Here is a 13,557-nt window from a genome sequence, read left to right as displayed (position 1 = left end):
ACCTCCAGAGGGAGAATGAGACAGCAAACTAGACAATATTTACACTGTTACAAAGAGTTCAAAGTCATTACCATTACCAGATTGTGGTTGAAAGAAAGCATGCTAGTAATTATAGAGCATTTAATAAAGCAAGTGGAAGCATCCCCAGCTGCCCTTCACACACTCACTGTTGGGGTTGAAGTATTATTGCTGGATATCATTCCCAGGGTTCACACGTTATGAGGAGAATTATAAAAACAGTATGGCAAGCCCTGGGAATTAAACAAAAGCTTCACAATTAATTCCAGCAGCAGAGTTCAGGCCTAGCTGAGTGTACAAATCAGAGCCTGAAAAAAATATCTAATGATACAGCTCTTTTCAGTAACAGGCCAGGGCTAGAGAACATAGTTTGTAGTATTGCTCTATCTGAAACCAATCAGATGAAAGTTACAATCTAGTTAACTAGTTGTTATAGTTAGGTATTCAAATGAGTGTATAATTATGTATGTGCTGACATTGCATCTAGTTAGGAATTATCATATCCACAGGAACTAGCATTTCTATAGCCATCAATTTTTATCATGACAAGGCAAAAATAAATATATAATCAGCAACAGGTACTACCACATTTACAAATGAGGAATACTGACTAACCAATCTGTTTGATATCTAGAATTAGAATACCCAGCAAGGCACTGATCACTGTATAATTAAAATTTTCTCAAACTGACTTGACTCCAAGTCAATCCAAGCCTTACCTGTCTAACAATTCTTACAATCATCATATATTGTCTCATTACTCTGCCTCCTCTCAATCAGTGTAACCACTCATAGGCATGGTAGATGGCACCCTCTTCCAAGTATGTTGCATTGCCCTTTTATGCAGCAGTTCCAAATGTTGGCTTCATCTGTCTTGATGGAAGCATGTGTTTGTTCTTGGAGTCACTGATTGGTAGCTATTGTTTAGCAAATTAAATATAAATGTAGCAACAATCTACTGATTTTCCTAGCAGACATTTCTGTCCACTCAATAATAATGACATGGTTAAGAAATATTTAATAAAAAATGTTCCATTTGAAAGCTTAGTATCTGTGATAGATAAGTGATGCAGCTCCTGCAATGACTAACTGGCATACAAGCTATCCCATTCATCTTATGGAGAGCCAAGAGTTCCATATACACCAGCAGGCAATGTGTTCCAAAGTGACAGAATTCATGTCATGACATGAACTCCAACGACTGTGCAGGGGAAGGATTTTACAGTGTTTTTCATCATTATTGTGCAAAATCACAATGTTCATGGAATCCAGAAGTGAGGACATTTCCCAGCTTGAGCAGACCAGTGGTACTGGACCTTATCTTCCCAAATGACATTACTGGGAAACTGGACATTTGAACTGCAGAATGCAAGGCAATGGTAAGTCATTGACATAATCAGTGCTGTAAATGCATTTAAAGTCGAGATCAACCTTTTTTCTCTCTGTATTGACAGAAAGAGAAATTGCAGCTCTTTCAATCCATACAATCACTGCTAAAAAACAATGCTTCTGCATCAGGGGTCTTTGACAAAGCTTTAAATAAGTACTCTTGAAATGGCTTGGACAAGAAGGAAAGATTTAATAACCTTCCTAAGCTAGAAACATGCATGTCATTCATTTCAAATCCTTTCATGGAACTGGGCATTTGGTGCATTTCTGAGAAACTAAGTGATGCATTTAACCTGGATACTAGTGAGGTGGAGTGACATTCATCTCAAAGCCCATCAGGGGGCCCCTTGTGAAACCTTGTTGACCTGGAGAACTTGCACTGCAGCCATGAAAGTTTCTTTCTTTTTTAAATGGTCTGTATGAATCTGTCTTTTCATATGATGAATTTCATTACGAACAATCACCGAGCATGCTTTACTGATGCACATCTGGAAGATTCAATTAGCCTTGCAGTGTTAGGTTATACTTCTGATTCTAGGGCACTTATGGTATTATGCAATGTCAAGCTTCCAGTTAAAATGCCATAAGACAGCCACTGTTTTTTTTGGTTTTGTTATCATTTTAATTTAATAAAATTTTTTGTCTATAAAAGACAAATCACCATCACTGTAAATTCTTATTGTTGCAACAGTAACAAATGACTGGGGAAAATGGAAATTGTGTGGCTTTTAAATATTCAAGGAAAGTATGTGATATAATGTGATTTACACAAATAAACTTATAAACTGACATATTTCAATATATTTTCATGATTTCCCAAAATTTAATTTAATAATTTAAATTTACTAAATGCTACTAATTTCTACTTTTTGTGAGAAATCATTAATATTTTGAAGCAAAAAAAAAACAAAAAAAAGCACTACCATATCAAACAAGTAGCCCTCTAGATTATTTTATCCCTTCAGGGAGCTCTCACTCACAAAAATGTTGGAGACCCTGCTCTACTCATTTTTAGTGCAACAAAAGATGGCGTTCTAAAAGGGTTGTTGTGACCTAGTGGCTGACAGTTTCTAACATTTTGAGTGGGGTTTCTGCGTTGTCGCTTTGCTTCTGGTAGTTTATACAGCCCTGATTTATAAAGATTCCAAATAATGCAGGTTAATTTGCATGTGTAAGCGGATAACCATGCATGCAAAAAATGAGTGTGTGGATGAGGATTTACAGAAAATAATTGTGTGACAAGTCTTACATCACATGCAAAGCCGGATAGAACAGAATCTAATTTTTAAAACTAGTGAATGATAACTTTTTGACTTCACAGACTGCAAATTTAATACGCATAATAATAAAATTTAATACGCAAAATAATACCTGAGATATTATTTTTTCATACAACTGCAGCTGGCTTGACTTTATTTACATTGACTACATCTTATCTTTTACAGTACACTTATAAATGTAAATGTTCCAAATGATACATATGTTATAGCAGACACATAAAAATGGACAACACCTTGCTATTTTGCTTATTTAAAAGATGCAGACTTTTCTTAAAACTTATTAGTAAATCAACTTGCACATTTTTTTCTTTTTACAGGTATTAAAAGCCAATGTTTTATATGCACAAAAATCTTGGTACATCAGGGATCATATGTATTATAAATAAAAAATTTCTCGATGACATCATAATTTTACAAATATCTTTCACAAAGAATTTAATGACAAATATGTTAAATTTCCCAGTGCCAATGTAAGATTCCCCAGTGACATGGGGTCTCCTCAGAGGTTTTATATCAGTAAGCATATTATTTTCCTTGTCACTGTTGCATTGGTCTTGCTCTTATGGGTAGCTGAAGGATGCCTTAGCTAGTATGTTCAGGAATGTCTATTATACTATGCAGATAAGAATATAAGTAACACTCTGCAGATAAGAGAACACAAAACAGGGGACTGCAATATTCAAGACTTTACCTAATATTATTTTGAATATTAGAGTGAAATAATTTGAATTAGCTATAATTTGGCAGAAGAGCTCTTCTCAGCATCTCATCTGAGACTAATCAACATTTAGCACTAAATTACCTACACCATTATGACTGGGCAGAAGAAATGGCACTGCACTGTGAGCCCATGGTTGATTATCTTTTGGCAGCTTGTACCTGCATAAAAATGGTATTTTCAAGCTGGTTCCAGCATCTGGATCAGTAAAGTTGCAGAGAAATGTTCTGCATTGATCTAACAAAATTGCATGATAATTGCACGTGGAATACTCAGACAATCCATAAGAAAGAGACTTGGGTCTGCATCAATCTGTTTAGGATATCCAGGCTATTAAGCACTACTGATTACTTCTATTCCTCAAATTTTAGATTCAAGCAGTCACTGAATTCGGTCAGTGAATTTGATAGTGTGCAGAAGCAGGCTAAAACCAAGTAGTATTTATCAACACTATTATAAATACTTACACACGTTGTTTTCTTAAAACAAAAAACAAAAAACAAAAGTAACACCTTACCACTTTACTCCCAGATGAGCTAACATGACTGGGGCTCTTTTAAGTTACTGATGTCGAATTTTCCTTGGGCATGTACATAGAGGTGAGCTAAAGCTGGATTTTGAAATGAAATTCTAAAATGCAAGTAACCATTCAGATCTGCCTTTTATAGTAAATAATATCAGTAAAGTGATTTCTAAATTAAATGATTTCTTTGCACGCTTATAATTTCAGATCATCTTTTTCACTAATAGAAGTGAACAATTCTATTAGAACTAAAAAAGAAAGTCTATACCAGCTCAATTTCAAAGTTAAGAGGCCAGTGTAAATACAGAACAGGGAGAGGGAGATGCAGAAGGGAGACGAGGAGACAATAAAGAAGCAGGTCTATGGCTGGCTGAGCCAGGGAGTATTATCACCTCTGACATTGGTGTGTTGTGTTACAGAGAAGCACCATATCAAAACACAAGGAATAAGAAATACAACATATTCAGAGACAGCCCTAGGCATAAAGCTGTCATGTGAAATTATAACGCATGAATGAACATAATACTTTAGCAAATGGTCATAGAATCTGAGGCAAATAACCATCGGACACCTACTTACTTACTTACTTACATATATTTACTTACACATACTTAATGAACCTTTTGTTTGTTGTTCAACTACACAAATGATGCTACACGATGACCTCCATGGCTCCTAGACCTCCAGACCTCTTGCAAACTTAAACTTCAAGCTTCAACTGACCTAACCTTCTCTAATCTGAACATGCCCACTACCAATTAATAGCAACAGTGCCAGACATGGGTAATTTACTATCCAGGTACAATGACACATCAGCAGCACTATGTGGCTTTTTGACCTCATTAAGGTGTAGAAAATTAGCAACGACCACCTAGTGTCCAATTAATTTCAGCACCTTTTAATTTAGTCCTAAAGTAGAACCCAGCTGTGACTGATTCGTTTTGGCTACTTTTCAGTAGATGTACTGTATGTGTTTGTTGTGGTGGAGAAGGTTAATTACCACTAAATCAAGACTGTATTAATTTTCTGAAACATCTATATGTATCAAGGACAATGCCTGCTTCTATTTATTTTGTGTCACAACCAACAAAACAGTAAAAAAAAAAAATTGTTATTGAAGAAAAGGCAGAATTCATTTTTCAATTGGTGGATTTAAGTCTCTGTGTGACATTTTGCAGATCTCCTGTATGAATAAAAATTGCCATCTGGCTCTAAGTAGACAACAATTTCCCTGTTTTCTTCATTCAAGTAATCTACTTACGCAGGTACACACTGTTTCTGTGCTGTTTGTATTCTCTATTAGCAGACACACATATTTAATCACATTTTTATTAAGTAGATGAATTCAATTGTTTTGCTTCCAGCAGTTGCCTCCAGAAAACCTTTGTATGCGCACCCATGTGATAAGGTCAGTACCTGAAATGCCAGATATTACTACATGCTACAACTCAAAGTTCAAGAGCTGACCCTAATCTAATTTCACAAATGTAATGTGTGCTGCTGAAGCTGGTATTTTTTTCTTCTTGTAAACAGACTTTAATTAGATATTTTTTTGCTTATCTTATTTTACATTAGATTTTTAGCGGATGTATGTGTCAAGGTTATTCCTATAATAAAAATGCTATCAAAGTGCTGTTTTGCTAAAGGCCATTTTGTTACCACATATTCATAAGAAAATAATCCAAAAGTTGAATTAAATTAAATCATTGCACTAGAACCTACTTGACAGCTTACATGCTTCGGGTAGATAGATATTGCCTGTCTCCAGTGTCTTTTGTTTCAAGAAGTGAAACATAAGGCAAAAGCTTCAAATTCCTGCTCTGTAATCTAAACAGAATAAATGAATAAGACATTTGACTCCACCTACACCTTCATTGACACTTTTAAACAACATGGTTGTATCTGTAGATTGTTTTCTAATGTACTTTCATACTGCTTAATTTAGTCACAAATGTTACTTTGTACACTCTAATAATGATTCAGTCTAATGTTTTCTTTTCCAAACCATGCCCTGTATTGTCAGATTAGATTGCTATTTTGATTACAGAAATAAGTTTTATTTATCAAATGTCCTTTAAAAATTTTGGAACAAATAACAAATACCCTAACTGCGTTCACCGGTTTGGACACTTCAAAATCACATTTTTGTGTTTCTGTCTACATCATAAAGAATTCTACAAGTACTTTAAAATGACATATTTTTAGTATAAGGTTCACACAATCTTTCACATTTGAAAGACTTCGGTCTTTTCAGTGATTCTTAATTTGCTAAACATAAAACAATACATTGTGAGATATACATGTTGCAAAAATGTCATCTTCAACAAGAAAAACTTTGCTAAAGTCCATTTGTTTTTCATCATGGTACAATGCAAACCAGTTTATTCCTAGTTTATATAGTGATTGATGGCATTTGGAGTTATTCACTAGTAAAATTGGCTTCCAAGATTATATCATCATTCTTAATTACATAGCCATTCAAGTGAGTTGGCAACAGTTAATTGAAAACTAATTCCCTTAAGTAGACAAGATGGATTGCTACTGAGAGTGAAAGAAATAGAAGTTCTAACATTAAACCTCTGTGCAATAGATAACATTCTCTTCACTCTGAAAAATATTGTGTTATATGTAACCCAGTTTGAGTTTTTCTATAGCCCAGTGCAATATACAGCGTATGAGAATACGCATTTCGGGGTAAATTGGATTGCACTGTTGGGTTATGTCTAGAAATCAAGATGCTTTGTTGCTTTAACTTTAACACTCAATTAACTATGACCCACCTATAGAACATATTTATTTATTTATTTATTTATTTATTTATTTATTTCCGGGTTGTTCATAAATGGTGTGTTCCATGCATTTTAATCAGAAAATTTATGAAAAACTTTTCTCTAATGTATTTAGGTGTCTATGTCTATGTTAAATAATCCAGTTCATTTTAATCTTCACAACCAAATGCAACATTTACATATATGATTGTTTAAAAATGATGTATTAAATTGATGCTGTTAATTAGTATATTAATCAGAGTTCAAAAACTATAAACTATACAACTCTATAAGTAAATAGTAAATAGTAGTTAAAAACTATATAAGTTTATTCATATGTGAACATCTATATTATGCAATAAAATATATAAATACTTCAGAATTAAAAAAAAAAACAAATAGATATGAAATACAACAGAATAGATAAACCAGTTAATACTGAAATACATGAAATACATAAAATACTAAGCAAAGAAAAAGGAAATATATTTCTCTTTGTAGACAGACATAGAGGGGCTTCCTCAGTTCTTCCTGATGATGGGAAAATCTCCATCATTAAATCACAGTGTATGCCTCACCGCCATAACATCCTGAGACTGATATGCCACCAGAAATATGACTCATGAAAGAACTATTTGGGTTAAAGGACTATTTTGGTATGATAGGCACTGTTACAGACCTCATGTGAAGACTCCAGCATTTTTGTGGATTTTACAAGGACTGTAACAATCAGCCATAGTATTTAAAACCATTTCATCTAAGCAGTTCTTTTAGAGAATCTGTAAATATCCTTACCAAGAATTCTTTTATTTCTTTGCTTTGTCATGTATACTTACCATTCACATTTTAGGAATGCATTTACACCTCTACATTCATTCAGTTATCTAATCAGCCAATTATGTGGCAGCAGTGAAATGCAAAGCATTGTGTAGATACAGGTCAAGAACTTCAGTTAAAATTCACGTCAGTCTTCAGAATGAAGGAAATTATGACCTTTATGACTTTCACCTTCGCCTGGCTGATGGTACCAAATGGGTTGGTTTGAGTATTTCAGAAACTGCTGATCTGCTGGGACTTTCACACCAAACATTTCTAGAGTTTAAACATTAACAATAACATCCTGTTTGTGGAGAGTCTGCAGGCTGAAACCATCTTGTTAATGAGAGAAATCAGAGCAGAATGGCTTGAAATATTGTCAAAAGTAAGTCAATTAAGCACTCTTTACAGCCATGGTGAGCAAAAAAGCTTCTCAGCACTCACAACACCTCAAACCTTGAGGTGGATGAGCTACAACAGTAAAAGAAAACATCATGTTCCACTCCTGTCTGGCAAGAATGAGATTCTGAGACTATCGTGGGCACAGATTCACTGAAAGTAGACAGGTGAAGAAAGTTGAAGTAAAAGACCAAGTGATTTTCTACACTAATCTTCAACGATTCAGTTTGGGTGATTCTGTGCCCAGGTTCTTGTTCTTGGCTGACAGGAGTGGAACCTGATGTCATCCACCACAAGGTTCAAGGTTTTGTGCATGCAGAGATGCTTTTCTGTGACACACAGTGTGTAAAGAGTGATTACGTAAGTTAGTAAACGCTTCCTGCAACTCAAACCACTTTGGCCATTTTCCTCCAAGTTCTGTCGTCGACAAGGCATTTTACTCACAGAAGTGTAGCTCATGAAATGTTTTTTGTTGTTGTTGTTTTTTTTTTAAGAAACTGTGTAAACTCTGGAAATTGTTATGTGAAAAAATCCCAGGAGATCAGCAGTTTATGAAACACTCAAACCTTCTGCTATCAACAACCATGCCACAGTTACAGTCACAGAGCTCACACTGTTCCACATTCTGATGCGAACATTAACTGAAGCTCTTGACCTGTAAATGATGATTTTTTTTGCATTGTACTGCTGCCACATGATTGACTGATTAAATAATTGAATGAATGTGCATGGTACAGGTGTTCCTAATAATGCGCACATTCATTGGATGATATAATATAGGGCTACTAGCAGAAAATTTTAGTTTATACATTTTTGCATGTGTGCAGGGAGAGAGACCGCTGCTAATGAATGAGAGTTAGGACTCATCCCATTGGCCAGGAAGAGCATGATCTATAACTCTTCCTGTTTGAATTTATGAGTGCTAAGTATGGGGCCGTCATACTTGTAATTTCAAATTGCTCAAGATATATGCCGGCCACTATAATCCTATTCAGTGTGATGGATGTTAATGGCAAATCCAGGATTAGAACGAACCCATTCATTTTCAGGAATGTGAATAGCATGAATGTTCTAGCACAGAACATGGATAAAGTGTACAACTAACTGCTTTCATAGAAAAGCCAGTGAATTAGCTGGAGGAAAAGGATGTGGCCTAAGGACTCATAAATAATGCTAAAGCAAAAGATTTTTCAGTGTGTCTCTGTAGCCACATTCTGTATTTACACAGGTGAATCTATGGATAAACCCTGTGAATCAATGACAGAAGATATTTAAAGAAGGAATTCTTAACATTCTACAAATTCTGAAATGCAACAAGAATGTGCTTTTCATCTATTAGAAAGTCTATCATTCATCTATTTTGGCCTTCACACTTCTTTTTTGATTAAATGTTTGCTTTGATTTGCTGCCTCAAAAGCAGGTGTAAATAACCAGCATTCGTGGTTTTTATAGCCGTACAGCCTTTTTTCACAGATGTGGATATACTTTTCTGTCTTTTTTTTTTGTATTTAAAAACATTTCTCATTGTTAATAAAATTTTATTTTCTCTTTAGCTTCTCTGATTTGATTTTTTTTTTATACTTGTTTTTTCTATTTTCTAGTTTGTTTTCACCGTTTATCAATAAATCTGCACTTCCATTCACGGCTGTTGAGGTCGTATTTTATGACACGTACATGTTCATGAGAGGAGCATAAATAAGCTGAGTAATGTTCCAGACACAGTTTTATTTACAACACTGTAAGACCTGAGCATGCAGTAGGTTTTCCATCCTTTTTATGAGTTCACACAGAATTATGGATATGTATATCTACATTTCTATAACTCCTAGTCTGTAGTCAGTGCTATCTCACTAAACAGTAAGGCAGTTTATCTGCGAACTAGCTTGAATATTTGGCAACAAACACTACAGTTTTTAACATGGTTAGTGAGCCAGCAAGGAGGGCATTAACATAACTAACATTAACTGCCAAACATTCATCATTACAACCAGCTACAGGTAAGCTTGTTAAAACATGAAAATAATCTCACAATTTCTACTAATTTCCACAAACTACTTTTTAGATAATTTGTTCTAACCAGTCGTCCTATCTATATTTTTTGGGATAATGAAAGCAAACCCAGAAACTCAAAGAAACCCACACCAACATAGGGATGTAAATGTCAACATCTACATAGATGGTAATCTAAACTCAGGATAGAGCCCAGGATGCTGGTGCTATGAGGCATCACTGTTACCCAATGATGCCCCAACTTTTGATTTGTCAAAAATAAGTCTAGGTCAGTGTATTAGGATTTTGCAGCATACAGCCACAAACTCTGCAAGTAAACATGTACTGTTAATCCACAGTTACGTACAAGGTCTGAACACTGATGTGTGACATTTTGATTTTAACTCCTCAATACACAGACAGGTCTGAATTCAGCCACTTGTGTTCAGTGGTACTTCCTTCTTTTGTTCCTGCAATAGATTTGTACTTGCTGGTCACTTGCTTAGATTGTATCCAGGCTCTCTTGTAAGTTGTTTCAGTAAAATGATTAGCAAAATAATAATAAAAAAAAAGAAAGAAAATCTAAATCAATGTAGGGTGTAATAAAGAAATTCTGCATTTGTTAAAATATCTGAACCTGAAACATGCACTGCAAAGCAATAATTTTATCAGATGCTACCTCGGAGGGGGATACATGCAGGTCTGATTAGTGAATTAGAGCCCAGTGTCTAAAAATTGCGTTAATCAAGCTGGAGTCTAAGTCGCTCACTGGTTTTTGAAAATAAAAAAAATAAAAAAACTTTCAGTCAGGATGGTACAGCACAACCCAACCTTATTTGAATAATAAAACAATCACGTTCTGGGTAAAACATTTGCTTCTTTAAATACAAGATCTAATTGTATTTAAATACAATTATTAAAATATATTTGATTAATTAAAATTATTCTATAAGCTCTAATATACAAAGGAAGCAAACGGAGAGTGTGATATCATTAGGTATATACCAGATAAATCTGATAGTTAGTGTCAAACAGTACATGCATTGACCTATATGTTTGGGATATAGTAAAATTTCAAGGCTGAGAAAGTAGTTATTAATCATGAATATCTTATTCCCTTGAGACAGTTAAGATTTAATTTTCAATATAAAATGTCAATCCACAGACTTCATATATAGCATGCAGCCCAGCCTGTGCTTAAGAAACCCAGTCTTTAATATTGTGAAAAACTGTGAGGAATACTGTGAGGAATGAAACATTATCACATGAGTGAAAGTGCTGCTGTACTGAATATTATTATCACTGTGATTCGGCTGTAGCCACAAGGACAATTTTATATATAACAGTCATATAACAACAGTTCTATTAACAAGAAATTAATACCAAGTAACCACCTTCTTTCAGACACCGTGTTGGCAAATAATTAGTTAATTTTTGTTCCATGAGCAAAAACAATTGTCCACGATGCCACAGATGGATAGAGCATTACATGTTAAGGCACAGACTGACTGATAGCCCATGGAAAATGTAGTGACAGTTTCAGTGTAAAGACTTATTGCTAGAAATGGGATTTTACAGTCATATAATTACAGTAATATTATAGCGATATAGGAGTGATACAAACATTGAAATATACCAGTGACATATCAGAAATATACAATAAATATCAGCACTCTTGGAATGCTGCTTGTCCAACCAAATTAGTGGACAGGAACTATCTGTCCAATACTACTACTACTACTACTATTACTACTGCTACTACTATTACTACTACTACTACTACTACTACTACTACTAATAATAATAATTATAATAATAATAGGGCAATATATACTAGAAATTAACTTAATATTGCTACAGACTTCTTCATTATCATAATTACACACCTTTTCTGTAGTTATTTAATAATTCATAGTATTCACTGATTCATATTCTTAAAGATTAACGCAGAATAAAGAGCTTTGCTTTGAAAAGCTTAAGGAATAGGATTTCAGAACCTCTGGATTAGACATCAAATAGCCTGAAATGCAGCTGGCTGGAATTATGTGACAGGCTATGTGAATACAGCTTGGTGCTATTGAGACAAGATACAAGATACAAAATTCGACACTGCCACACAACAGTGTTGATGGTAATCTGGTTTAATATTATTAATATAATCTGGTTATGATCTGGTTTTTGTCCTGCAAAACAGGACAATAACATAAAAGTGCATTGAATGACCATGTTGAATCACTGGGAAAATTAACCACAAGCAGATTTTACAAGTAGAAGATGCAATAATATTCAGGGCAACCAGTAGAAGCAGTAGTCCGTATCTCTGACATGAGCTGGATAGGAGGGGTCAGAGGACATTATTCTAGATATATTTTATGTACAGGGAAGTCCAATTATTTTTGAGGTCTTCCACGCAATGCCTTCCAGTTTCCTCTTGATGTGGGAGTCAAATACGCCTTAGGGACCAAACCAGGCCTGATTACCTAAGAAAAGTGTTAATAAAAAAAGGGGCTTTGCACGGAGAAACACCCAGTTAAGAGTTAAGAGTTGCATAGCGAACAAAAACACACCAGCAGGTCCAGTTGAGGTATATAAAGCTGAACATTGCTTGTTGTGTGGCAGAGGGTATTAATGGGTGTTAGGTATAATTGAATGATGCTCTTGAGAGTTTGCTTTGCTCTTGCTTAGTCAAGACTATGGATTACTTTGCATGTAGAGAATGGCTGGTTACACTCAATTAAAGATGAGCCTTTGGGAGGAGAGTTGAAAAAGGATGATTGTTGATCAAGCACAAACCCATATGTACTTCTCCTTAACAAACGTTTGCAGGTGGTGTGACAAGATGTACTGGGTGAATAGAAATGCTGCTCAGAGGATAAAATTAAAGCAAGAAGCCTGTCAAACCTGCCTGTAAATAATTAAACATAATAAGGAATGAGAAACTCCAAAAAAATCCAAATCTATATCTATTTTTTGTTGTTGTTGTTTTTCACATTGTTTTTTTTTTTTTTTTGCCTGGTATTTCAGGCTTGTCAGTGTCACAAAATCAGTATAATCAAATGGCTTGTAAGAACTCATACTCCTCTAGCAACTATGGAAATCTCATGATGATCAGCATAATTTAAATGACGTTCTACGTAAAATATTCAGTTTGACATTTTCAGAGGGAGAGATGCATATCCTAGCCTTCCCTACTGGTTCTTGCAGATGGACCTTTCTCTTTATTATTACAGAAATATACAGTGCTTATCTTGATGTCAACCCCTGCACATCATTAGTAATATGAATTTTATTGTGTGTTTTGGGGTTTTTGCATGCTTCATTCTGTTTTCCCCTTAACCCTTTTCAATTGCCAATGCTCCCAGCTTTCCGTGGACTAGATGAATCAGTGCTGTTTCTAAAGGCATTTGGTGATTGCAGGTCATGTAGAACATTTGCAGTGTATGTGTAATGGAAGATCAGGCTGCTGTCTTCCAGCAGTAAAATGATCTTCATTGACTTTCATCCTTGGTGTTTGTTATTCAGGGTAATCATGGCTGAGAGAGACCCGGTGAGAGCAATCTGTAGCACAATTCCATTTAAGTATGCTGTGGATATTTCTCTGATTAGTTTGTTGTTCAGAAGTGGACACCTTTTAAATGTACGGGACAAGTGAAATGA

Source organism: Hemibagrus wyckioides, linkage group LG11 (genome assembly GCF_019097595.1).
Source record: "Hemibagrus wyckioides isolate EC202008001 linkage group LG11, SWU_Hwy_1.0, whole genome shotgun sequence".
NCBI lineage: Eukaryota > Metazoa > Chordata > Actinopteri > Siluriformes > Bagridae > Hemibagrus > Hemibagrus wyckioides.
Note: the sequence above shows the minus strand (reverse complement) of the source record.